Source organism: Triticum aestivum, chromosome 5B (assembly GCF_018294505.1).
Source record: "Triticum aestivum cultivar Chinese Spring chromosome 5B, IWGSC CS RefSeq v2.1, whole genome shotgun sequence".
Taxonomy (NCBI): Eukaryota; Viridiplantae; Streptophyta; class Magnoliopsida; order Poales; family Poaceae; genus Triticum; species Triticum aestivum.
In genome coordinates this window covers 299,034,021-299,059,739 of record NC_057807.1, presented here as the reverse complement: position 1 = coordinate 299,059,739, position 25,719 = coordinate 299,034,021, and positions in this window count along the sequence as shown.

The window sequence follows — 25,719 nt, the reverse complement described above, 5'->3', positions numbered from 1 at the left end:
ATTGTATTTCATGGGCACTTTTTGAACTATCATGAATATTTTTAAATTTCATGGACACTTGATCTCGATCCCCCTCCATCTCGATCGCTATCCCACCTCGCCAGATCTGGTCCCCCTCGCCGCCGAGCACCCCCCGGTCCACCGGCCGCCGCCGCCGACCCCCCGCACCCTCGATTCCCCTACTCAACCGCCGCCGCCGACCCCCTGCACCCCTCCCCTACTCAATCGCCGCCGCTGACCCCCCGCACCCCCCGCACCCTCCCCCGCTCCACCGGCATTACTGTTTGATGATATTTTTTAAAAAAATATTACTGTCTTATAAAAAAATATTACTGTTATGATTTAAACAAGTTTGAACATATTTAAACACAAATAAGTATCAAACAGCATTTTAAATGCATAAAAAATGGTGGAGGCTGGGAATCGAACCCAGGCCCTCCTGGTGTGAGAACTGGCTGCTGACCAGTCGAGCTAGTAGACGGAACTTGATGTGGATCAGGTCAGGTGGAAGATAACCTGTTGGCTCGAGCAGAAAAAAAAAATACTAATGGCGCACCAGGGTGAGGTGCGCCATTAGTATGGATGTACTTATGGCACACCGAGGGGTGGTGCACCATTAGTATTGTGCCGCCCCCATCCATATTTCCTCCCCGGCCCAAACCTATCCCCTCTCTCTCCCTCGCCCTCGCCCTCGATCCCCTTCCCCTCTCCTCTCCCGACGCCGCTGCCCCGCCGCCTCGACGCCGCCCCGACGCCGCCTCGACGCCGCCTCGACGCCGCCTCGACGCCCCGACGCCGCCCCGACGCCGCCTCGACGCCTCGACGCCGCTGCCCCGCCGCCTCGACGCCCCTATCCAGGTAGCTTTACCTGAAAAAATGGTGAATTTAGTTTCCCTAAATCAGCCGGCCTCACTTCAGGCATCGAGCAACATCAACTTCCCCCCAACACAGTTACCATTTTTTAACTGTACATGGTTGTTCTCTCTGAAAAACACTAGTAGGCCTTGGAAGCGGTTGTGTATAATTCAGTAGTTACATAGTTTATAGTTTCTGAATTTCTCAAATCTGGTTCTTTCTGTTTGTGTTTTGATTGTTACGTATAGTTTCAGCAGTTAGCCATTGCGATTAAGGAATATACTTTGAGAAGAACAAACACCAGTTATAAAAATTGTTTCATTGCACCGTCAATGATGGGTGAGATGGCAGCACCCATGGAGTTCATTTGCTTCAGTTTCTATAGTGCAGTTAAGAGTATTAGTGCTTACCGTTATTAAGTACAAAAAGGAAAAGACAAGCAATGTGAAAGAATCAGATTACGTGTGGTAGAGATAAGTTCCTTCATTTTTTCTAAGTGCACTGCAGTACTTGTTCATTTGTGCACCATAAGTAAAACTAGCTAATTTTATGAAAATGTATCATGTCACTGTCCGTGACTCTCTCTTTTTAAGTCCACATTCTGTTGGTGGCTCGGTTAACTCCTAGGGTTTTAGCAGCTATGTATAAAAAACATAGAAAAGCCCGGCGGAATTAACTTTGGATTTTCTGCATTTAACTAAAAAACCCATAAAGAGTACAATTCATTATTGAATAAAATGAAATGGCAGTTTATTTAGAAATTTGGAGCAGTTGTTCTATGGTTTTTTTAGCACAAAAAGTCTGATTATATAAGCAAAAACAATTGTTAGCTTTTATATGTTGTGGTGGTTCACTTGGGGGTATGTGTAGCAGTTAGCAAAAACAGAGGACTAAAGTGCTCTGTTTTGGCAAACCAGTGCATGCATTCCTTTTTTCTTCTTCATTTTTTTCACTGATGACGAATGCTGGCAACTCGACAGCAGCTAGCTAGCAGGTGTTCCTTTACAAGCATAGTAGAGCATAGTATGGATTCTAATGTTCAACTCTGACTAAACAGGTTCTGCAAACGGTCTTTTACTGCACTTGACTGAAGAAGTAGGTGTCTGCTATATCCTGCACTTGAGGTGAGTTGTGTTCTCAGGTTTACATTGCAATGGGCACTCTTCTTGTAAACACAAATTCAGATTTATATACTATATGCTGGCATGACTGTTTTTATTAGGCAGGACAGTGCAGTAGTTGATGTATCTTGGGTTGATTATAAAGTTGCTTGGGTTTAATATTACCCAGCATGATGATGTATCAATGTAGCATTAGCATATGATCCAAGTGCTAGTACTGCTAGTAAATAGCTAATACAGTTAATGAAGAAGAAGAAAAAACTACTAGTACAGTTAATGAAGAAGAAAAAAAACTGCTACTACTGCTAGTAAATAGCATCAGACTGAATGTCTTTTATATATGGCCAATATAGTCTGATGGACAATACAGTTATTGAAGAAGAAAAAAAACTGCTAGTACTGCTAGTAAATAACATCAGACTGAATGTCTTTTATATATGGTACTACTAGTAAATAGCTTCTTCTATATACTAATTTGCATCAAAGTGTAGAACAAAGCATCAGACTAAATAACTAACAGTGGGTAATTAATCTAACTATTCATTTTTCCTTAGGTTAATATTAAAATGTCCAGTGTATATATATTTGAAAATGATTGCTGCTAGATGTTAATTGCTGGTACTAGCTAGAATTTGGCACTGAAAAGCAAAAGCAAAAGCTAATTAACTGCTGGGTAATAGCATTGGTACTAGGTAGCTAAAATATGTGTTCTGAAACACTGAGAGCAGAAACACTTACTATATACATATGCTCAAGAAACACTTACTAACCAGAAAAGGTTTTGACTTGAAATGTTAATAGCACAGAGAGCACCACAAGTTAAACACCTCAATCTGTTAGTATTTGTCTACATTTTCTCACATTCTTCTTGTATCTGATCCAGTATTGCTTGTAGTGGTTTGTCCAAAATGTTGAATGATACTGCTTGGAGATGCATATATTGTTTCACCTCTTCACATGCCAATGTATGTTCCATGTTGTGATGGAGGCCTTTTTTGCCTTGTCCACCCGAGAGGCCCTTGAGTTTGCTGGAATGTCGATTAACTTCCGTTCCAGCAAATTTGGGTACTCCATATGTCCTATTTTCAGCAAAGGTCATGCTAAAATTTTCCGTGAATTTTAGCATGACTTTGCTAAAAATAGGACATATGGGGTACTTGTGACTAATGCATGGGCTGGGGTACTTGTGACTAATGATGAAAGCTTAGGCTTTTAGGGTGCCTCGGCATCGAAAAACCCTCAATGAAAAAAGCTTAGCTTTTAGGATGCCTCGGTGTCGACAAACCCTAAATGATGAGACCATGATCTTGTTCCTTGACAATAACCAACTTTTTGACCAAACACAAACTTTAGAGATAAACATGGCCAACAACGATGAGGCCGGGGGTTCGGGCGGCAAGGCATTCTAGGAGCTGTCCCAGGAGATGGAGGAACAACCTCACTTGTATGAGGATGCTGCCTTCCCCACCGATCCTGAGACCACTGATGGTACCGCCGAGGATGACCCCACTGATGCCACCACTGATGGTGCCGCCGAGGATGCCACCACTGATGATGGCGGCGCACGCACAGATGGCAGCCAACCGAAGAGGCAACGGAAGGACTGGCGCCCGACCGTGCTCCGCACCCTCAAGGAGGAAGTTACTGAAGTGGACTCCGACGGGAATCCAACGGCGCCCGAACGAATAGTCAAGGGGTACTCGCTTCAGCTCGGGTGCATTCTCCGGAGCACCGTCTCGATCAACACCGAGAACCTGAGGCATCCTGACCGAGGGAACTTGCGCAACCTCCTCTTCACGAAGCTGCACGAACGATACAAGTTCCCCGCTGAATTTGAAAACACAAGCCTCAAAGGGAATAAAGTGAACAATGCTGCCCTCACGAAGATGAGCAAGACCCTGTCTACATGGAAAAGCAATGTGAAGAGAATGATCGAGAAAGGTGAGAGTTATGAGAAGATCAAGGAGAAAAATCCTTCGATCACCGAAGATGACTACAATGACTTCAAGATCAATTGCTCGAGCACCGCAAACTCCCAATCAAGTCAGTGGGGGAAAGAAATGCGGGAGCTAAACTTAGGGGAACACACACTCGGTCCCGGCAGTTACAGAGTGGCGGAGGCTATATGGGACAAGGAGGAGGCGGACCGTGCCGAGCAAGGCCTACCGCCCCTCTTCGATAAATACGGTGACAAGCAGACCAAGAACTTTGTCAGGGCCCGGTACAAGAAGGACCCGAAAACAAAGGAGCTTACCACGGATCCGAAGACCAGGGCGCTTGAGCTTGTTCTGGTAAGGAATACACCCCCGCGTAATTAGCTCCATATGGTTGCATTCTAATTAATGAAGCCAAATTTCTAAATGGTTCACATTCCTTCCGCAGGCGACTGAAAGCAGTAGCGCGGGGTCGACTAAGAGCAACCCTTGGGACACCACTCTAAATAGGGCGTTGAATGTAATGAAGAACAAGGATAAGCTCAGTAAGCCGACGTCAGCTGGTCATGTGGCCGGCAAAGGCTTGTCGACAAAATGGTCGTCATACTATAACAATGGTGGCCGAAAGGAGAAAAATACTAGCTTGGAAAGCCTGGCGCGCGAGGTTCAAGAACTCAAGGCACAGGTGGCGTGGATTCCGGAGATTGTCCAAGAGCAAGTGCAACAACAACTCGGAGCGATGATCACCGGCATTGTGCCTACCTTGATCGAGGGGTTGAGTGCGTGGATTGCGGGCGGCCAACAGGGGCCGCCCCCGATTCCTAGCTTCACGGCCAGCAACTCACAGAATGCGATGGCGGGGCCATTGCTGTCTCCGGCGGAGGCGGCATTGGTGTCTCCGACACCGGCACGGGAGCTTAATGCACCCAGGTGTACGCCGGCCGGCACCTCTGCAGCAAGCGGCCCCTCCGTCAACTGCACGCCCACCGTTGGCAGTGCCTCGACATTAGCCGAGCTCAACGCCATCATCACGGTAACTAATTAAGCCTCTCTCGGCCGAGGACTTCATCTCCTTGCCTTTGAATGGGCATCCCTGATGCCCTACATGTTTTCGCAGGGTGCCGCCACTGTTCCGTGCACTCTCCTACACTTCGTGAACAACGAGTTGGTCGATGTCTCCAAGGGCAAAATCGTTCAACCGGGCAACCCCTTGTTCCATGGTACCCAGATGCCACCCAACTTGTTTAGGGTTCAACTGGTTCGGGTGCTGCCAGGCTGCGACGAGTTGTTACCTCCGATTCGACCCGTCGGGGCCGACGATGATGACGTGATGACCCTCAGCGCCTGCCTGAGCTGGCCCCTGCTTTGGCCGAAGAGCCAGATTCGTTTGGGGGCGGGGGACACCACCCCAAAGACAACACCGCCAGTCATGTCGGCGCCAAGTCGGCCCCATGGCAAGACCGCCGCAACAGTGTCGGACTTCCCTATGCCACTAGATCCAAACATGCATATGGCACATGATCAGAACGACAACAACGACGATACATTTGGCAAGGTCGATCAGTACTTTGCCGATCATGGGTACGATGGCGACTTCATGGGGCCTCCTTCTCAAGAACCCAACCCAACAAAAGACGTGCACAATCTAGCTGGTACCACGGAGAAGCGAAGTTGCAACAGGCATCATCTGCCGTTCAGCTCTCAGGAGATGCCTCCAGCTGCCGACTTCACCGAGCCTCAGATAGGCAAGGTGCGAAATATTATCAGCCCCAACACACTCAAGAAGGTGGTCTGTGAGCAGAACTCGGTCCCATTATAGGAGAAGAAGAAGGCACGCAAAAGAAAGACTAACAAGGGTGCGAGCCAGCCGGCACCGAGTATGATCCGTGCTCAGGACGGGCCACCTTCACCTAAGGATATCTCGAGGAGGGTGCATGTGGCGGGTAGGGCGATGCTACCGACAAATATGCTCAATGCTGCAACCGGTGCTATGCGGAGTCTGCATGACAGTGTTCTTTCTTTGGAGAAGCGGCGTCTCAGAGAGAAGGATGTGGCATACCCGGTTTTCGCGGCCAAGGTGCCAGAGGGCAAGGGCTTTGTGGATAACTCCATCAGGCGTACGATCGTCCTGCGGTTTGATGACATCCACGCTATGTTGAACCTTCATCCGCTGCACTATACCTTCGTTCGGCTATTTTCGCTGAGTATGGAGACGCGGATCATTCGCGACAAGACCCCGAACATCGTGATAGTCGACCCCTTCTACATGCGTGCCAAGATCTTGGGCAGCGCTGGGGACCGGCAAGTCCCGAGTTCTTACCTCGAAGGCGTCATTCTGGCAAACCAAGATAAGGATAACTTCCTCGTGCCTTACTTTCCCGAGTAAGTCCTCCCCTCAACCGGCCCGTAACATATGAATTCTTAGATTTTGATCGTTTTTCTTTTAACATTCCGTGTTTTCTGCAGTGACACACATTGCACGCTCATCCTCCTAAGCCCCAAATATTCCATGGCCACGTATTTCGACCCGGACTGTCAGTCGAACATAGACTACACAAATGTCAAGAAGGTTCTTGATGATGTTCTCCCCGGCTACGCCAAATCTGGAGGCACCTTCACCAGGCCTATTCATAAGTACGGCAAGCACGTGTTCTCCCACAATACGATGTTCTGCTGCATCAAGCAGCCGCCTGGCGGTCAGAAGGGTGCCTACTACACCATCCATCACATGCGGGCGATCATACGGGACCATCATCAACTTCTGCTACCGAGTAAACTCAAAGATTGGGCCGCGAGCATGTCGGCAATCCAGGACGCGGACATCAGACAAGAATTCTTTCGCATCCAGTCGGAGTTTGCAGAAATCATCCATCAAGATGTCCTTCGTACCTCAGGGCAGTTCTACCTCAGAAATCAACCATCCAACAGTGACATCGACACAATGCTACAAATGCAGGATGGCAATGCCCGTTATTTCATGACTCCCACGATAGACGGCGGCTTCATCCACGCTCCGGTCCCTTGAGTCGAGTCGAAAGCAGTGATGTTGTGTCTAGTTCTGAAACATCGATTGGCTCATGTTGTAATTAAACTTTAATGAACTTGTAGTATGTCTGTTTGGTTTCGAGAGTCGTTCAACTTAGATGTAATCGATGCTATTAATGTCTTGCTTTTCTCTTCTGATCGTTCTGTTGCATACTTATATATTGCTTATGTATTGTCTATGAATTGGTACTAACGTTTCGTTTGGCTAGTGCATAGCGATGCCGTCGTATGTCGTGTACAAGGGTAAGGTTCCCGGAGTCTACGACGATTGGGAGGAGTGTTGGAGACAGGTTCACCGATTCAGCGGTAACAGTTACAAAGGGTACACCACTAGGGCCGAGGCCGAATCTAGATACGCCCGCTATCTTGCGGGAGAGGGGAGGGAGCGTTGGAGGAACCGGATGAAGACGAGTTTCATCGTGATGATGCTCATCGTGATGACCGCAGCTCTCTTCTATGTGATGGTAGTTTAGATGATCGATATCGACTTGTAATGTGAAGACAAACTCGCTACTCGCGGTCTCTAGACTTGTAATATAATGTTCTATCTTTGTTCGGTCTTTTCAATTCGGAGACTAATATGATGAATTGTATTCGGAGACTAATATGATGAATTGTATTCAGAGACTAATCTTCTATTGTATTCGATGAATCTGTTGTTGATGTGTGCTGTCTATATTTTGTCCAATTATACATTTTGTAACCTGTGCAAAAAACAGAAAATTAAAAAAAACCTAATATTCATACTAATGGCACATCACATCACAGTGCGCCATTAGTATGCCAAAGGATACCAATGACGCATCATTAAACAGTGCGCCATTAGTATGCCGAAGTTACTAATGGCGCATCTTGCTGTTGTGCCCCATTAGTATGCCAAAGCACCCGGGTATACATGGCCCCCTGGGAGGCATACTAATGGCGCACTGTTGTATATACTAATGGCGCATCTGAGGTCCGCCATTAGTATACCAGAAACTAATGGCGTGGCACTAATGGCGCACCACTAATGCGCCATTAATGGCCAAATTAGGTGCGCCATTAGTAGGCCTTTTCCTAGTAGTGTGGGCCCCACCTGTCATTGACCCAGGGGTCAAACTGGGCCCACCCGTGGTCAAACAAGGGGTCAGCAGGGTCAACTCGCCGGCATTTAGCCGCCGGTGAGGCCGAACGCGGCGGCGAGAGTGGTTTTGTGCATTCCGGCGACCAAAAGAGCCGCGGAGGGTATCTACGTGTAGCTGGGAGCAAGCCGCAGCTCTTGGTGGTGTTGGTTGAGCTCGGGGTGGCCGGAAACAGCACCGGAGACGACCTTGGCGGTCGCCGGAGTTCGGGTGATGATGAACTCGAAGCTACGGGACACGGCGAGGCTCGTGTTGAGGTGCTACGGGTTCTTGCGAGTGCGGTGAGTGCGTTGGACATGGTGGTGTGGCCAGTGGGTGGCCGGAGTCACGTCGGCGACGAGCTCCGCAGCGGCGCATGCGGGTGAGCTTCGTGCAGTCGCTACGGGGCTCGGAAGCGAGAAAGGAAAGGGGGGAGAGGTAGCTGGGCTCACGGCGATCTCGAGGAAGCAAACGGCGCGGTCGGGGATGAGCTGGTGCGGCGGTGATGTCGAAGGGGATCTCCGGCGACGGCGGAATCGGGCAAGGTCGGTGCAGAGGCTTCGGGGCAAGCAAGTGCTCGGGGCTCGGCTAGCTCGAAGAAGAGGAGGGCGGCGGAGCTCCTGGACACGAAGGAACGGCGCAAGGACGACGGAGAGCGCGACTACAGCGACGGTGCGGCTACGGTGGCGTTGGCCATGGCGTGGGAGAGCGAGGGAGAGAGGTAGGTGAGCGAGTGAGGTGTCCAGGGGGTTCGAGGCACGACGTGGAGGTCGTCCAGGCCAGCAGAGAGGCGAGGGGAGGAAGCAGGGCGGCGGGCAGCTGCGTGGCGCGTGCTGGTGCCGCCGTCGAGCACCTGCCTGCCTGCCTGGCGAAGGCAAGCAGCTCACTGGAGCGGCTGCTGGGCTGGGCCGGCTAGGTGGGCTGGCTAGTTGGGCTGCCAGGTTAGTTCCCTCTCTCTCTCTTTTATTTCTCTTTTCTATTTATTCTGTAACTTTGTGGATTTTCTAAAAATACCTAGACAACTCCAAAAATCACCAAACTTCTCATGGCCACTAACTGGAATATATCCAGCATGGAACATTTTAGTTTGGGGTTATTTGAGCATTTAAAATAATTTATATAATTTAAATGCCCAAACTCATATACTTATGATTTAATTCAAAAACCTTAGGATGACCTAGAAAATTGTGCACCACTTTTGGCAGAGGCTCTGAACCAAGGCAAAAATGATGGACATTTTAGAAGGGCATTTCAGGTTCATTGAAAATATTTTTAGTAAACCCTAGTTGGTTTCAGAGGGGGCTGGGGGTTCTGTCATCCCCATTTCAAGTTTTTGTTGAGAAAAATAGACATGATGCAACACTCTAATGCATGAACTAGCTAGAATGTGACAACTCACCCCCACTCAAAAGAATCTCGTCCCGAGATTTAGGTTCCTCCGGAAAGAAGGCAGGGTACTCGAGTCGAAGACGATCCTCCCTTTCCCAAGTTGCTTCTTTCTCAGAATGGTGCGACCATTGAACCTTGAGAAACTTGATATTATGACGTCGAGTGGTACGCTCAGCTTGATCAAGGATACGAACGGGGTACTCTCGATAGGTGAGATTATCTTGAAGATCAAGCGTTTCGTGGTCCACTCCACGGATAGGATCCGAGAAGCAACGCCTGAGTTGAGAAACGTGGAAGACATCATGGACTCTGGAGAGATGCGGAGGTAGTTCCAATTGGTAGGCAACTTCTCCTCGTTTAGCGAGAATACGAAAGGGTCCAATGTAGCGAGGAGCCAATTTGCCTTTGATACCGAAACGATGGGTTCCCTTCAGAGGAGTAACCCGAAGGTAAGCCTTCTCGTCAACCTCAAAAGTCATAGCCTTATGTTTTCGGTCATATTGACTCTTTTGACGAGATTGGGCTGTTTTCAACTTTTCACGAACAATGCGAACTTGCTCTTCTGCTTCCTGGATCATATCAGGGCCAAAGAATTGTCTTTCCCTGGTTTCTGACCAGTTAAGGGGTGTTCGACACCTTCGTCCATAGAGAACTTCAAAAGGGGCTTTACCCAAGCTAGATTGATAGCTGTTGTTATAGGCAAATTCAGCAAATGGAAGGCATTTCTCCCAATCCATTCCGAATGAGATAACAGAAGCTTGAAGCATGTCTTCTAGAATCTGGTTGACACGTTCTACTTGACCACTTGATTGAGGGTGAAAAGCAGTGCTAAAGGAAAGGCGGGTTCCCATAGCATGTTGGAAACTTTCCCAAAATCGAGAGGTGAAGAGACTTCCTCGATCCGAGTTAATTTCTAGTGGAACACCATGGAGGGATACTATTCGGGAGATATACAAATCTGCTAGCTGACTAGCGGTTATACTCTCGCGAACAGGCAAGAAATGGGCTACTTTGGAAAGACGATCGACAACGACGAAGATAGCGTTATTCCCTCTCTTGGTCCTGGGAAAACCGGTGATGAAATCCATACCAATTTTATCCCATTTCCATTCAGGAATAGCTAAAGGTTGAAGGGTGCCAGCAGGCCGTTGGTGTTCTGCTTTAACACGACGACAGACGTCGCAATTAGCAACAAATTGAGCAATGTCTCTCTTCATCCTAGTCCACCAGAACCTCTGGCGTAGTTCCTGATACATCTTGGTACTACCAGGATGAATGGTGAGAGGAGATTCATGAGCCTCCTTAAGGATTAATCGCCTCAGGTTTCGCACCTTGGGAACCACTAAACGGTTCCCGAAGTATACGACTCCTTGATCATCGATGGAAAAACAATCCGCAACTCCCTTCTTGATGTTTCTCTTGATACGGGAAATCCCCGGATTTACCTTCTGAGCTTTGATGATCTAATCCGTAAGGGTAGGTTTCGCCACCAAGGTGGAAAGGAATCCTTGAGGAACGATGTGAAGGTTAAGCTTCCGAAATTCCTCATGGAGAAGCGGTTGACTTTGTTGTAACATCAAATTGTTACAATAAGATTTACGACTTAGTGCATCAGCCATGACATTGGCCTTTCCTGGGGTGTAAGTTATTCCTAAGTCGAAATCTGTGATCAACTCGACCCAACGTCTTTGCCTGAGATTCAAATCCGGTTGGGTGAATATATACTTCAGACTTTGGTGATCTGTGAAGATTTCACAATGATTACCGAGGAGGTAATGTCGCCAGGTTTTGAGTACATGGACTATAGCTGCAAGCTCTAGATCGTGAGTAGGATAATTCTCCTCATGTGGGTGCAATTGCCGTGAAGCATAAGCAATTACGTGACGATCTTGCATAAGAATGCAACCTAGTCCTTGTCGCGAGGCGTCGCAATAGATAACAAAGTCCTTAGAGAAATCTGGTGGTACCAGTATGGGAGCAGATGTCAGGCGTCTTTTCAGTTCCTGAAAGTTGTGCTCACATTGTGGAGTCCACTCGAACTTTTTATATTTCTTGAGGAGTTCAGTTAGAGGTTTAGCAACCTTGGAGAAGTTCTCCACGAAGCGGCGACAATAGCTCGCTAAGCCAAGGAAACTCCGAACTTGCTTGACCAATTCAGGTGGAGTCCAATTAAGGACGGCTTGAGCTCGCTCGGGATTGACAGCAATACCCTTACCAGAAATTACATGTCCTAGATAGGTCACTTCTGGCAACCAAAATTCGCATTTAGAGAACTTGACATAAAGGCGATGCTCTCGAAGTTTCATCAACACTAGCCTTAGATGCTCGGCATGTTCTTCCTCGTTCTTGGAGTAGATGAGTATATCATCGAGGTAAACCACAACGAATTTATCCAAATACTCCATGAAGATTGAGTTCATTAAGCGAGAGAAAGTGGCTGGAGCATTGGTTAACCCGAAGGACATGACGGTGTACTCGTATTGGCCATAACGAGTAACAAAGGCCGTTTTAGGAATGTCCCCGTTCCTGATTTTGATTTGATGGTAGCCCAACCTCAAATCCATTTTGGAGAAGACTGAGGATCCAGCGAGCTGATCATACAGATCGTTGATCCTGGGGAGCGGATACTTGTTCTTGATTGTGACCAGGTTAACTGGTCGATAATCCACAACCATCCGATCCGTACCATCCTTCTTCTTGACGAAGAGAACGGGACAAGCCCATGGAGATGAACTAGGACGGATGAAACCCTTTTTCAAGGACTCATCGAGTTGTTTCTTAAGCTCGGCTAGTTCTAGTGGTGCCATTTTATAGGGTCTTCTAGAAATTGGGACAGTTCCTGGAATGAGATCTATCACGAACTCGACATCTCTGTCAGGTGGAACACCTGGCAATTCTTCTGGAAAGACATCCGGAAAGTCATGGACTACCGGAACGTCTTCGAGGTCTGGCAAAGGACTGGCGTTAAGAGAATATAGCTGTCGCTTGGCTACTCGGGTCAAGACATTGACTATCTTTCCCGAAGGATGGGTAAGTTGAATGGTCCTAGAGAAACAATCAATCTTGGCATGATGGGCTTACATCCAGTCCATACCCAAGATGATATTAATATCCGAAGATTTGAGAGCTATCAAAGATGCGAGAAAAACAAGTCTGTCGACTTGAATTTCATTTCCATGGCTTACTCTAGAGGTTTGCCATCTAGAACCAGGAGTAGAAATTTCCATAGTGGACGGCATGTCGCAGAATGCGGTGTTATGCAAACGAGCATAATTTTCGGATATGAATGAATGAGATGCTCTAGTATCGAAAAGAACAGATGCCGGGTGGCAATTAACAAGGAGCGTACCGAGAACGACGTTGGGATCCCCCTGAGCTTCTTCAGCAGAGATACAGTTGACATGGCCACGTGCAGCGGTGGCCGGCTTGGCGTAGAACACTTTCCCTGTCGGCTTGCCATGGCCAACAGCTTTTCCAGACTGGCTGGGATTGGTCTGGGGACACTCGCGCAAGTAGTGGCCCGATTCCCCACACTTGAAGCATGTCACGGAGCTGGTGCGTGGAGGAGCATTGTTGGTTGGACCACCATAGGGCTTGGCTGGTGCAAACTGTTGAGCAGGGCGAGGCGCCTGATAGGATGGCCTCGGTGTGAACCTAGGTGGCAGGGCGGTGTTAGGCACCCACACGCGGCGCTTCTGAGGAACAGCACCGGATGAGGAACCAAAGTCACGCCCATGCTTGCGTGTTGCTTCATAATCAGTCTGATCAGACTCGGCACTGATGGCCTTGTTAACAAGCTTCTGAAAAGATGTGCACTCATGCAGACGGAGGTCACGGCGAAGCTCAAGGCTAAGTCCCTTGCGGAACCTTGGTTGCTTCTTGGCATCAGTGGAAACTTCCTCAGTTGCATACCGTGCTAGGTTACCGAACTCCCTGCTGTATGCATCCACAGAGAGTCGACCTTGAGTGAAACTGCAGAACTCCTCACGTTTACGGTCCATAAGACCCTCCGGAATGTGGTGTTCACGGAAAGCCTCGCTGAATTCAGCCCAAGTAGTGACCTGGCCCACTGGGCGCATGGCTCCATAGTTCTCCCACTAGAGACTAGTGGGGCCTTCAAGATGATATGCAGCAAATGTGACCTTGTCAGCCTCAGCTACGAGTGCAGAGCGTAGCTTGTGAGTAATACTGTGAAGCCAGTCATCAGCGTCGAGGGGCTCGACGGAGTGGTGGAAAGTGGGTGGATGTAACTTGATGAAGTCACTGAGTGACACCAAGTTATTCCTCTGATGATGTGCTGTGTTTTGCTCGATGCGCTCCAACAAACGGTTGGTCTCCCGCTCGTTTCTCCCAGCCTCCAGCATAACCTCGGCCAGAGAAGGAGGGTGAGGCAGGTTTGTTTCCCCAACTCTGCTGCCTTCGGCCTGCTCTGGGAGAGCAGGGTTGTTGCGGGTGTTGACCATCCTAGGGAAAACAAGACAATGGTTTAGTCCAGGATGATAAGATTCTGACATAGAAATGTAGAATGTAATGGATAACTTGGAATGTAAGATGATCATCCGTATGACATGGTAGATACAGAAACTGCTTCTTTTATTCCATCGTCATACACACCATACAAGGTTTAGTACAAAACCAAACAAAGTACTACTATGGTGAAAGGAAGATTACATCTCATCGGAGGCATCCAAGCTCCTATACATTATTTTTCTACACCTCCGGAAGGTGGTACAAGCTAAGTCATATCCCACGAGTCACGCAGGACGGTGGACGATACAACTAAAACGATACTAGTGATACTACTACTAACTCAGACAGCTCCGTAGTACTCTTCATAGAAGTCACCTCCATAGCCTGGAAGCTCAACGTGATCATCCGGAAACAGACAGTCCCATGGAACTTGTGGACCATAGGGGCTTGGATGAGGTCTTGGACCAACAAACGGTGGCCTGCGGGGACCACGAGGTGAGGTGATGCCTCCTACATCACGCCAATCCATCATGTCTGGCAGAGCAGATCTCACAGGATAGAGATCTCACATATCCATATATCCAACTTGCACAGCCGGTGCAAACCGAGTCAAAGTGGCCCAATGATCAGCACGGGTATTGAAAAGCTCCAGTCTCAAGGCCCGATTTTCACGGTCCTTGTCTTCAAGCAACTGTGCAGTGGTGCGGGTCAGTGAGTCCTCCTGAGTGGAGTCAGCATAGATAGCCTGGAGATACCCTTGTGCTCCTGGGAGTGAAGCTGGCATATATCGGAAGTCGGAGTTCCGAAACAAACCAGTCCTGACTAGCATGATGGTCATCATAGAGTAGGCAGCATCCTGCACAGCCATCTCAATAGTAACCCCGAGTCTATAGGAGCAGTGGAGGGGCTCGGTAGATCCAGGATAACATGGAAATATCCTGACAGTGCAAAAATATTGACTTTGATTAAAGTCTCGGAATTGCTCTTCGACCGTGTACTCAGGATACCAACGATATCCAGCCTCAGTCATTACCCTGACCAACATGGCAGTATGGCCGGGTACATCAAGGCATCGAGTCAAACGAACCACTTGATTCTGCGGACGGGAAGCCATCTGGAACATGATATAACACAAGACATTAGAATTTCTAGCAGAAATTGGACAGCGTAACGGCTGTAAATGCTCAAAAAGGATTTTGAGACATTTTGCAAAGAATTGCATAGACACTCATCAACATCATATCAAGGTTCTGGGTCCATCTTAACAACATAATGGGATAGTAGAACTGAACTAGGCTTGTATCCATCAAACCTATAAGGTACTACTGATTAGTAACACGTGAACCTGATAGAGAGAAGAGATCCTAATTCCTTAACCCCCGGTGGAAGAATAGACTGACTCAGATCAGAATGTCATGAGATAAAGGATTAAAAAGAGCCTTACGTTCCATCCCACAATCAATTCCCCTACATATAACTAAAGCATTTCTAGACTCAACATCGACCAGTTTGGCTTGGAGAACCTACAGGCAGTCCGGCTCTGATGCCAATGCTGTCAGGACCCCGACTCAATGCCACATCGATCTAGCATGTAACACCTCATATCACTTTGCGGCTTCACGCACGGCATTCCCACGGGTGCCACCTTACCTGGCCCGGGACCGTTTGCGCCTTTTGGCTCACGTATATGATAGTGCCGCTAGCATCCATATGACAAAGAACCCGGGCTGACATGGCTAGTCGTGAACCCAAACTGGCACAAGCTTACAGGGACAGGCATCCATGACCCAGCATCGAACGTGTCGGTCATCAATGAGTGAATCCGGGCTGTAGCACTAGGCTAGCAGGACTCCGGTAAACCGGGCTGTAGCGGGCTAACAGGACTCCGGTATCCATCGCGTGACATTTCCCCGAAGGGACAGACACAGGAACGAAGAAGGACACATGCCGGCCAGCCTAAGTGATCCGGAGCAGTAGCAAGCTACCAAGGCTCAGTGGAAGCACTAGGAGACATTTCCCGGTAAGAGAGGCTACTAAGGATAAACAACTAGATAGTCAAATCCCACACATACCAAGCATTTCAATCATACACACAATATGCTCGATATGTGCAAATACAACAAGGCATCACAACATGACTCTACGACACAAGTACTTTACTTAAAGGCTCGGAGAGCCATACATATCATACACACAAGTACGGGTCACACAACCCAGCATTCAAGTCATACAGACATACAAGCCAACAGCGGAAGTAACTTGTCTGAGTACAGACAACTAGTAAAATAAAAGAGGCTTGGGAAGCCTGGCTATATACATGGTCCTTCACAAGCACTGGATTACCACCTGGGCCTCAGTCTACTAATCGATCTCAACGTTTACGAAGAACCCATCAGAAGGGGTTGCAGCGTCTTCTGAAAAAGGTAAATTAAAGCAACATGAGTACAAAGGTACTCAGCAAGACTTACATCAGATCCTACATACATGCACATTATCAAGAAGGGTTGGTGGGGTTATTGCAGCAAGCCAGCTTTGACTCTTGGCTAATCTATCCTACGAGACACCAACTTGAAATGGTTTTGCGCACACGAGTCCACTACACACCAACTCAATACACCACCGAGGATCCACCTCCGTCATCCTACGGAAGAGCCATCCTCGGCACTCACGCTTATCTTGAGGATTTTAGTAGTATCCATTGACTTGTCTATGAACTGTATAGGCAACCAAGTAGTCCTTTACCGCGGACGCGGCTATTCGAATAGATAATGTTAACCCTGCAGGGGTGTACTTCTTCATACACGCTCTCACCACTTACCGCCATTTACACGACATGTACTCAGCAACCTTCAAGCGGAAGCCCAACGTGGGTGTCGGCCACGACCTACCTAAACACCTAAGTCTCTAGTCCAGGTTTATCGCCTATTCAGGTTCCATCCGCAGGGAGTCCGGCCGAGGTTTCCACATACGGCCCCGAACGATGTGTACAGGGTTCCGAGACACCTAACGGGTGCCCGGCATACCCGGCCACGTACCTACCACATCACAGCCCACCCCGTGGGTCAGCGCTGCCCACGGCCTCCAGTAAGTTACAAACACTAGAAACTACTTGCAACTCCTGGACAGAGGACTAGGGTGAATAAGAAGCCGAGAGGGTCCATTGGTTTCGGGCCCAATGCATGGTAGTAGCTGAATCTTAAATCACACATACAGATCTCAGTGCTTAAGGTCGGCTTCAATGAAACAACCCACCATGTAATCCTACATGGCCTCTCATCGATACCTTTACCAAATCATGTTCAACACATCACTCTCATTACCGGCATGATCATTTCACTCCAGCCCATCACCCAGATGAACCATACCTGACACGACTCTAAGCATAGCAGGCATAGCAAGGTAGGAACAACACATACATATGGCTCAATCAACTCCTACACATGCTAGTGGGTTTCATCTAGTTACTGTGGCAATGACAGGTCATGCAGAGGAAATGGGTTCAACTACCGTAGCACTCAGCAGTTTGAATCGCGTTGTCTTAATGCAGTAAAAGAGAGCAGAAGCGAGAACATGGGATTGTATCAATATGATCAAATGGTTGGTTGCTTGCCTGATGGGTCGATGCACTGATATTGATCTTCGCTAGGGCAATCGCGGTACTCCTCAGGGGCAGATCCTGCCGCAAAGAGCACCGATACACAACATCACCAAACAATATGCAACAATATGATGCGTCCATGAGACATGGAAAAATGAGTGTATTAGGCTAATGCAACTAAGACCAGATGGGTTTGAACCATTTTGAATCAAAGATTCAAGTTTCAAACTCATAAATGGCCCCTTTAAGTGCTTTATCTTGTTCTGCACTAAATATCAGGTTAGCTTGCTTAAACATGCATGAAAACAGTACAGATGGATAGATTGGATTTTTCTGATCATTTTTCATATATAAAACATTGCATTTGGAGTTACAGATTAATTGCTATGATTTTTTTAAAGTTTGTGGTATTTACTGGAATTTCCTGTATAAAAATAATTCCAGTAAATAAATTACCGCGTCAGCATTACGTCAGGATGACGTCAGCGGTCAAGGGAATAGTCCAGGTCAACCCTGACTAGTGGGTCCCGTGTGTCAGTGTAATTAGTTTAACTAAATATTAATTAAAACTAATCCTGATTAGTTAACAGGGCTGGGCCCCACCTGTCATTGACCCAGGGGTCAAACTGGGCCCACCCATGGTCAAACGAGGGGTCAGCGGGGTCAAGTCGCCAGCATTTAGCCGCCGGTGAGGCCAAACGCGGCGGCGAGAGTGGTTTTGTGCATTCCGGCGACCAAAAGAGCCGCGGAGGGTATCTACGTGTAGCTGGGAGCAAGCAGCTCTTGGTGGTGTTGGTTGAGCTCGGGGTGGCCGGAAACGGCGCCGGCGACGACCTTGGCGGTTCTCGGAGTTCGGGTCATGATGAACCCGAAGCTACGGGACACGGCGAGGCTCGTGGTGAGGTGCTACGGGTTCCTGCGAGTGCGGTGAGTGCGTTGGACATGGTGGTGTGGCCAGTGGGTGGCCGGAGTCACGTCGGCGACGAGCTCCACGGCGGCGCGTGCGAGTGACCTTCGTGCAGTCGCTACGGGGCTCGGAAGCGAGAAAGGAAAGGGGGAGAGGTAGCTGGGCTCACGGCGATCTCGAGGAAGCAAACGACACGGTCGGGGACGAGCTGGTGCGGCGGTGACGTCGAAGGGGATCTCCGGCGACGGCGGAGTCGGGCGAGGTCGGTGCAGAGGCTTCGGGGCAAGCGAGCGCTCGGGGCTCGGCTAGCTCGAAGAAGAGGAGGGCGGCGGAGCTCCTGGACACGAGGAACGGCGCAAGGATGACGGAGAGCGCGACTACAGCGACGGTGTGGCTGCGGTGGCGTCGGGCATGGCGTGGGAGAGCGAGGGAGAGAGGCAGGTGAGCGAGTGAGGTGTCCAGGGGGTTCGGGGCACGACGTGGAGGTCGTACAGGCCAGCAGAGAGGCGAGCGGAGGAAGCAGGGCGGCGGGCAGCTGCGTGGCGTGTGCTGGTGTCGCCGTCGAGCACCTGCCTGCCTGCGTGGCGAAGGCAAGCAGCTCGCTGGAGCGGCTGCTGCGCTGGGTCAGCTAGGTGGGCTGGCTAGTTAGGCTGCCAGGTTAGTTCCCTCTCTCTCTCTTTTATTTCTCTTTTCTATTTATTCTGTAACTTTGTAGATTTTCTAAAAATACCTAGACAACTCCAAAAATCACCAAACTGCTCATGGCCACTAACTGGAATATATCCAGCATGGAACATTTTAGTTTGGGGTTATTTGAGCATTTAAAATAATTTATATAATTTAAATACCCAAACTCATATACTTATGATTTAATTCAAAAACCTTAGGATGACCTAGAAAATTGTGCACCACTTTTCGCAGAGGCTCTGAACCAAGGCAAAAATGATGGACATTTTAGAAGGGCATTTCAGGTTCATTGAAAATATTTTCACTAAACCCTAGTTGGTTTCAGAGGGGGCTGGGGGTTCTGTCATCCCCATTTCAAGTTTCTGTTGAGAAAAATAGACATGATGCAACACTCTAATGCATGAACTAGCTAGGATGTGACAATCAATCAGATGCAAAAAGAATTAGATCGAAAGCATGCTCCTGTGAATTACGAAAATTACTTTCCTGAGTGCAGAAGTTTCTGTTTATCAGCCAGATCAAAACAACTATCACTGTAAGCCATCCCAAAGGTCTTACTTGGGGAAACACTAATTAAAAGACAAAACCACATCTAACCAGAGGCTAGATGAATTATTTATTGCAAAACATAACCTAAAAATCAAAAACAAAAATAAAATTGTGTTGCCTCCCAACAAGCGCTATTGTTTAACGCCCTTAGCTAGGCGTAAAACACGAATAGATCTAGGTATTGTCACCTTTGGTATGCAATCCATAAGTGACTCTCATAACATATTCATAAGGCAATTTAATTTTCTTTCTTGTAAAGTGTTACATGCCCTTCCTTAATGGAAATTGAAATCTAATGTTGCCTTCTTTCATATCAATAATTGCACTAATCGTTCTAAGGAAAGGTCTACCAAGAATAATAGGACATCTAGGATTGCAATCTATTTCAAGAACAATGAAATATACGGGAACATAATTCCTATTTGCAACAATAAGAGCATCGTTACTCCTTCCCATAGGTTTCTTAATAGTGGAATCTGCAAGATGCAAAATTAAAGAACAATCATCAAATTCACGGAAACCTAACACATCACATAAAGTTTTTGGAATCGTGGAAACGCTAGTGCCCAAATCACACAAAGCATGGCACTCATAATCTTTAATCTCAATCTTAATAGTAGGTTACCACTCACCATAAAGTTTTCTAGGGATAGAAACTTCCAATTCAAGCTTTTCTTCAAAAGATTGCATCATAGCATCAATGATATGTTTAGTAAAAACTTTGTATTGATTATAAGCATGAGGAGAATTCAACATGGATTGCAACAAGGAAATACAATATATTAAAGAACAATTATCATAATTAAATTCCTTGAAATGCAAAAGAGTGGGTTGATTGCTACTTAAACTTTTGACCTCTCCAATCCCACTTTTATCAATTTTTGCATCAAGATCTAAAAACTCAGAATCATTAGGACGCGTTTTAACTAAAGTTGAGTCGTCTCTAGTCCCCTCTTTATCAAGATTTATATTAGAAAACAAATATTCAATAGGAGTCACATCAATCACTTTAAGATCTTCATCGTTATTTTCACGGAAACTAGAAGAACACGTTTTTACAAACCAATCTCGCTTAGCACGCCTCTTAGCGGTTCTTTCCTTGCACTCATCAATGGAAATTCTCATAGCTTTGATAAACCCATTGATATCGTGCTTGGGTGGAATAGATCTAAGTTTCAAAGAATCAACATCAAGAGAAACTCTATCCATGTTCCTAGCCAAATCATCAATCTTAAGCAATTTTTCTTCAATCAGACCATTGAAATTCTTTTGCGAACGCATAAATTCTTTAACACTATTCCTAAAATAAGAGTGCATCTTATTACAATTTCCATAAGAATTGTTGTAGGAATTACCATAATTATTAGAGGAATTACTAGGAAATGGCTTAGGATTAAAATTACCTCAATACGTGTTGTTACCACAATTGTTCCTACCAACAAAATTCACATCCATATATTCGTTATTATTCTCAATCAAAGTAGACAAAGGCATATCATTAGGATCAATAGAAGCACTCCTGCTAGCAAATAATTTCATAAGCTCATCCATCTTTCCACTCAAAACATTAATCTCTTCAATCACATGCACTTTTTTATTAGTGGAAGATCTTTCATTATGCCATTGAGAATAATTAACCATAATATTATCTAGGAGTTTAGTAGCTTCTCCTAAAGTAATTTCCATAAAATTGAATCCCGCCGCTGAATCTAAAAGATTTCTAGAAGCAAAATATAATCCGGCATACAATTTTTGTATAATCATCCACAAATTCAAACCATGAGAGGGGCAATTTCGTATCATCAATTTCATCCTCTCCCAAACTTGTGAAATATGTTCATGATCAAGTTGCTTAAAATTCATAATATCTTTCCTAAGGGAGATGATCTTAGCGGGAGGAAAATACTTGGAAATAAAAGCATATTTACACTTATTGCATGAATCAATACTATTTTTAAGCAAAGATGAAAACCAAGTTTTATCATGATCTCGAAGTGAGAACGGAAATAGCTTCAATTTAGCAATATCATTATCCACATCTTTTTTCTTTTGCATATCACACAAATCAACGAAATTGTTTAGATGGGATGCGGCATCTTCACTAGGAAGGCCAGAAAATTGATCTTTCATAACAAGATTCAGCAAAGCAGCATTAATTTTACAAGATTCTGCAGTAGTTTTTTTAACACAGATGTGAGCACTAGGACTTGAACCCTGGTGGGCTAGGGATACCACAGTCCCTCTAACCATCCGGCCATAGGTTGGTTTACATTTGGTATTCTCTTGATTCATCATGTTAAAGTCATTATTATTGGTGTTGGAAAAATCACACGATTTGGTATTCTCTTGATCCATTATGACAAAGCAAGCAGTTCTACACACGAGCACACAAAAGCAAACAAAGAAGACGAATGGAAGAGTGGCGAAGAAAAGGAAAATATTTTCGAAAATCATTTTAGAAGTGGGGTGAGGAAAATGAGAGGAGAATGGCCAATAATGTAATGCAAGAGATGAGAGTTTATGATGGGTACTTTGTATGTCTTGACTTGGCGTATATCTCCCCGGCAACGGCGCCAGAAATTCTTCCTGCTATTTCTTGAGCTTGCACTGGTTTTTCCCTTGAAGAGGAAAGGGTGATGCAGCAAAGTAGAGATAAGTATTTCCATCAGTTTGAGAACCAAGGTATCAATCTAGTACAAGACAACGCACGAATCACCGAATACCTGCACAAACAATCAAACAAACTTGCACCCAACGCGATAAAGGGGTTGTCAATCCCTTCACGGTTACTTGCAAAAGTGAGATTTGATAGATATAGATAAACGATAAAGTAAATATTTTTTGGTTTATAGATCGTAAAGTAAAAGATTGCAAAAAGAGTAGATCAAAAACTAATATAATGGAAAATAGACCCGGGGGCCATAGGTTTCACTAGTGGCTTCTCTCATGATAGCAAATAATACGGTTGGTGAACAAATTACTGCCGAGCAATTGATGGAAAAGTGCAAAGTTATGACGATATCTAAGGCAATAATCATGAATATAGGCATCATGTCCGTGTCAAGTAGACCGGAATGATTCTGCATCTACTACTATTACTCCACACATCGACCGCTATCCACCATGCATCTAGAGTATTAAGTTCATAAAGAATAGAGTAACGCATTAAGTTAGATGACATGATGTAGAGGAATTAACTCAAGCAATATGATGAAAACCCCATCTTTTTATCCTCAATGGCAACAATACAATATGTGCCTTGCTGCCCCTAATTTCACTGGGAAAGGACACCGCAAGATTGAACCCAAAGCTAAGAACTTCTCCCATTGGAAGAAAAACCAATTTAGTTGTCCAAACCAAACCGATAGTTCGAAGAGAATTACAAAGATATCAAATCATGCATAAAAGAATTCAAAGAAGATTCAAATAATATTCATAGATAAGCTGATCATAAATCCACAATTCATCAGATCTTGGCAAACACACCGCAAAAAAGTATTACATCGAATAGAACTCCAAGAACATCAAGGAGAACATGGTATTGAGAATCAAAGAGAGAGAAGAAACCATGTAGCTACTAGCTATGGACCCGTAGGTCTGTGGTAAACTACTCATGCTTCATCGAAAGGGCAATGGTGTTGATGTAGAAGCCCTCCGTGATCGAGTCCCCCTCCGGCCGGGTGCTGGAAAAGGTCCCTAGATGGGATCTCACGGGTATAGAAGGTTGCGGGGGTGGAAAAGTGTTTTCGTGGATGCCTTTGTTGGTTTGGGGGTATATGGGAATATATAGGTGAAAGAATTAGGTCAGGAGGTGCACGAGGGGCCCACAAGGGTGGGGGCACGCCCTACCCCCCTGGGCGCACCCTCCATCCTTGTGGCTGCCTCGTGGCTCCTTCGACTTCATCTCCAAGTCTCTTGGTTGTCTTCTAGTCCAATAAAAATCATCGCGAAGGTTTTATTCCGTTTGGTATCCTTTTCTATGAAATCAAAAACAGGGGAGAAAACAGGGGGGAAACAGGAACTCGGACTGGGCTCTAGGTTAATAGGTTAGTCCCAAAAATAATATAAAATAGCATATTAATTCATATAAAACATCCGAAACAGATAATATAATAGAATGGAACAATCAAAAATTATAGATACGTTGGAATCGTATCAACGGGTCAAGTCATCCCCGCGCTGAGGCCATGGAAGAGGGTGGTGTTCCTCCATCATTTCCTCCAAGGACTGGGATTTCCCCTTCACCCCTGAGTCAGGGGGTTGATGTTTTTCTATGGGTTAGACTTCCACGATCTCGCCCGAATTCTTTTCTGCACATCTCAGCCTTCATCATCATTTGCGAGGCCTTTCCTCGGGTCCGGCCACACTTTGGCATGTGGTTGAAAGTGTTCAACGTCAAGCCAGAGCTTGTCTACAGCTAGTAGGAGGACTACGGGGGGGGGGGGCAATGATCAGCAAACTCCCCCGGGTGGAGTGGCCAGAAGGCACCTTCATCGAAACTGTCAAGATCTGGTAGAAAGAGTGGTTCTACATCACAAAGCCGTGAAATGCAGATTGGCCGACGATTCCTGGTTTTAGATCCCCCCCCCACAAGGCTGGTCTCGCGGATGAAAAAGGGCCTTGAGTGGGGGACAACCAAGGTGGTGGCATCACTGTTGAACAAGATATCTAGGATAATAGAGCAGGACACCGGGGTCTCCGAGGAGGTCCCTTAGAGGACTCCCAGGGTCAAGCCTCAGGCTCAAAGGTACATACCCTAAGATACACCCATGCGTACTTAGACAAACTAAGTTTGTTATTGATTGTGTGCTTGCTTTTAATGCCGCAGCCCGCTGTGTGACCTCCTATTGATTGTGTCTCATAGGGGGACTCTCTGTCGGTCGCGCTGGCAGAGAGCGGGGCTGTATCGCGCGCCTCGCCTCCCCAGGTCGTTGAAGAGGTTGAGGAGCTTCTGGCAAAGAGGACCCCTCCCGGGCCGAGCACAGGAGGAGGAGGTGATGCTATCATGGTTGAGGTGAATACCTCGGCTGCCAAAGACCAGGAGGGGAGAACCCTTCTAGGAACGAAGAAGGGGAGCCTGGCGAGCCCGAGCTTTCCACGAAGGTGGTTCCGTAGCCGCAAAGGCAGCCGGAGCTAGCCATTCCACCTTCCGCCAAGGGAGGAGCCGAGGTGCCTCTGCCACCCCTGCCCGCTCCAGAGCGGGCTTTGACTGGGTGGCTAGATGTGATGGAGGAAGCTTTAAACAACTCCTCTATCACCGAGGAGCACTGTGTCCTAATGGGCACGGTTTTGCAAAGTTTTTGGTCCATGGACCATGGACTAATGGAGGTTTTCAGCGGCCTTCTGACAGGCTTCAACGTAAGCCATCTAATGCCCTTCTTCTCAGAGAATTTCTTCTATATGATCATGTGACCTCATATTCAGTATGCCCCGAGCCCTGGGTGAGTATGAAAAGCTCATGTAGGGGTCGAATAACTTAGAGGTGTCGATGATAGCGAAAGTGGGTTGTACCCCCGAGACTCTAGCTGGATTGAAAAGAAGCCAACAAAGGAGTGAATATTAATAACTCAGGAACCTAACATGCTTAGTTCATTGCATAGACGTCGTCTTCGGCGGCGGCTTCCAATGGTGAGGAGTTGGTCGAGTTGACGCAAAAACTCAAGAGCTCCGATGATAAGCTCAACCTACTGAACAAGCGGTTCGACGAAGCGCAAGGGAAGTCCAAACTGAAGTGTTTATTACAGCCATTTGGCAATGAAGTTTATTCGTAGTTAGCCTAATGGGATGTAACTGACATTGCTACAGTGTCACCGCGAAGGTTGAGAGCCTAAAGGCCGAGCTGTGGCGAGCTCAGCAAGAAGCTACGCACCAGAAGGGGGCGGTCGAACATGCGGCCACTGAACTGGCCACGGTGAAAACGAGAGCCAACAACACGAAGCTAGAGTTGCTAAAGTGCAACAAGAGCTCAAGGATGCCGTCATGAAATGTGAGGTCTCTGAGCAAAAAGAAAAGCTCAGGCCACCGAGCTCACCTCGTTGACGTCGGAGGTCAAGGAGGCGTGGGT